The sequence below is a fragment of the Triticum dicoccoides genome, chromosome 2A (genome assembly GCF_002162155.2).
Source record: "Triticum dicoccoides isolate Atlit2015 ecotype Zavitan chromosome 2A, WEW_v2.0, whole genome shotgun sequence".
NCBI lineage: Eukaryota > Viridiplantae > Streptophyta > Magnoliopsida > Poales > Poaceae > Triticum > Triticum dicoccoides.
This window is the reverse complement of record NC_041382.1, coordinates 527,907,814-527,911,263: the sequence shown is the minus strand read 5'-3', so window position 1 is coordinate 527,911,263 and position 3,450 is coordinate 527,907,814.

Sequence of the window (3,450 nt, the reverse complement as noted above, 5' to 3'; positions counted from 1 at the left end):
TTCTGATCACGGGATCAGAATAATATTCTGATCACAACATGAACTTCCCGAGTAACGCACCTGACCTTCCCCGAGTACTAGGTTGAACTTCAGCTAAAAGGTGTCCAAATGGGGCTTGCGATATACCGTTGGATAGCTATGGACATCAGTATCATGACCCAAGTTAAAATGTTGGCAAAATGTAAGCGGTTTAAAAGCAGTTTTGAAAACCGTTTTTTCTTCATACAAAAAACGTGAATCGTATTTTCGATCGCATTTTTAAACCGTTTATCAGAATGAGACAAATAATATGGCGTTGGAAAGCTACTGCAAAACCACTCCTTCCACATGTTGAAAGTTTTCTCTAATTCCCTACGGTTAAAGAGTAATTCGGAAAATCGTAAAATTTCGTAAACCGAACACCCGAGTTTGTATTTTTGACGCCATTTCTAAAGGCTAATCCAATTGAGGCAAATAATATGGCGTTGGAAAGCTTATGAAAATGCGCTACTTAGTTATGTTAGAAGTTTTTTCTAATTTTGAATGGTTTAAAAATAATTTAGAAAATGGTACAAGTTCCACCGAGTTCGTATTTTTGAGCTAATTTTTAACCGTACGTCCAAATGCAGCAAATGATATGGCGTTGGGAAGCTTGAAGAAATGCGAAACTTTCTTGTATATATTGTTTCTCCTAATTCATTATGGTTTTATGTCAGTTTTGAAAATGGTTAAAACGTATTTTTGTCATAATTTCTACAAAGTTTATCGGAATGGGGCAAATAATATACCGCTGAAAAGCTACGGAAAATGCGAAACTTTTTCATGTTGATGGTTTTCTTTGATTCCTAGTCGTTTTCAAGTAATTTCGAAAATGGCGGGATCATGCGTTCTGCCTTTATCGTGAAATAGATTCTTCGAAAATGCACCGCGTGAAGAACCTGGACTTCTCGGCGCGTGTACCTGAACTTCACTCTGTTTTTCACGTGATTTTTTTGCTCGTAGGTCTCCATCCACTGCTCATAGCTCTTCATGCACTCACCGGAACTGAGCAAGTGATATACCGGTGGAAAGCTGCTGTAAGCACATAACTTTCCCGTGTTGATCGTTTTTTCATACTCGCGACAATTTTAAAAGTTTTTCATCTGAAATTCATTCAGCGTAGTAGTTGAACTTCATGCTGTTTTCACGTTGAACTTCTGTGACGTATTTTCGTTTGTAATTTTCTCATCCATTCGTTAGTGTTACACAAATGATGCTCCTTTTGTACAAACCCCTCTCACAATATTTTTTTTAACTTTCTTTGACCGAGGAGTTGCACTTATAACAACAAAACTTTTAGTCTTTTCTTTTTTACTCTTTTTAATACAAAATGCACACCGTGTAGTACGTGAACTTCCGACAGTTATCAATCGAACTTCTCTCGGTTACGTGAAAATATCTGAGTTTTTTATAAATATTTATCTGAATTTCTTAATCCTTTTTTATGAATTTCAAAGCGCTCTATTTTTAAAAGTTGAACTTCTTGTTTTTTATTTTTGAACTTATTGTTCCCAATCTTTAATAACGAGGAAAATCTGAGTTTTCTATAGTCATAGAACTTCTTCATCTTTTTTAATATGGACTTCCTGATTTTATTTATTAATATTTTTATGAATTTTGAAGCACTCTATTTTTAAAAGTTGAACTTCTTGTTTTTTTTGAACTTCTTGTTTCCACTCTTTAATAACGAGGAAAATCTGAGTTTTCTATAGTCATCGAATTACTCCATCTTTTTAATATGGACTTCCTGGTTTTATTTTTCTTAATCTTTATAATTTGAATTTTTTATTTTCTCTTTGAAATCAAATTGCTCCCAAATAATAACTGAACTTCTTTGTTGATTGATAGAATTATTTTAAAATGCAAAAAAACAATCTTTTTTGTTTTCGAACATGGAAATACAAGGTGAACATATCTCGCAAGAATTGTTGAACTTCCCCGAACAGAGCACGTGAACTTCTTGAAACAAACCTTTTAAGTTTTTATTTTTCTATACTTTTATTCTTACCTGAAATGCATTCTTTGTAGTAGTTGAACTTCTCGTTGTTTTCACCTTGAACTTCTCGCTTTTTTTGTATAAACATATGTGTCTCTTTTTTGTTTTCACGTTTTTGTCGAACTCTCTAATTTATTATATATGAACTTCGAGAGTTAACATTACTTTTTTGCATCCGTAAATACGGCTGAACTTGAGGAAATAATAACGAACGAAAAGTTGTGCAACAGGATGTTTTTAGACCCATGTTTTTATGTTAGAAGATGACATTCCCCCAGAGCATGTTGTACAATGTTTTGAACATGAAATTTTTGCTTCTTCTGTTTTGAACTCTATGGTTATTGTTTTTTGTTGAACTTCATGGTTTTTAATATTTGAACCTGAAAGGGTTGTCATATCAACTAAGATATTATTAACGACCCCCAAGTTTCTTTCATGAACTTCTAGTTTTTGACGAATGCCCCCGATTTTTGGGGACTCGTCTGTCCTCTTTTTTACGATATTTTTCAACGACAGCAATACATGAACTTCATCAACTTTTTTTGCCAAGTAACAAAAGTTGCAGAACAAATATGAAAGAGTGCAACTTTTATTCCCAGAGTTCACCTCCGGTATCCCTTTGTTTTCTAGCAAATCGTCAGAGCAATATTCGTGCTTGGTTTTCCAACAGAAACAAAGTCGTGCTTGGTATGTGATTTCTGGTGCACGATAAAGATAGGACGGACGGACAGGGAGTCCACAACGATGGCGAGTTGGCGGCCAAAGGAAGAAGACAACGGGTTTGTTCTGTCCGCATTCTGCAGTCACTTCACCTCCGGAGACGACGATTCAGAATAACTTGTCATGCACCTGTGCGCAGACAAACAGAGTGAAGCATTGCTCTGACCCAAAGCTACAGGCCATGGAGCCCGTGGGAGCGCCGCAAGAGAAGCCAGCGGCCACGGCGAGGAGCTACTGGCGGTGAGGCAAGGATGACTTCTTCCTGGAGCCGTCGTTCGCTAGCTGGGGTGCGCTGGCCATGACGCCCGCGCGGCTCAGGGGCCGCCTCCTCGCCGGCCACTCCACGCGGCGCCTTGGAGCTCGGCGCGATGTGGCGCCGGAGCGAGAACGAGATGCGCTGCTGCCTCACGTGGTGGGACCTCACGTGGCTCGGCTTCGGCTGCCACCTCGGCGCCAACATCTTCGTCCTCATCGGCCAGGAAGGCGGCGTCTGCTCGTGGGATCCGGGGACCGGCGATGGCGCTCGGGAACCAGGGCAGATCGGTGAAAGCATGCGGGGGTTCCGGGGCCGCACCGCCATTGGGGAGGAGGAGAGGAGGCCGCACCGCCGTTGGGGAGGAGGGGAGGAGGCCGCGCCGCCATTGGGGAGGTGGGAAGGGGGCCGCGCCGCCGTTTGGGAGGAGGGGAGGTGGCCGTGCCGCCGTTGGGGAGAAGGG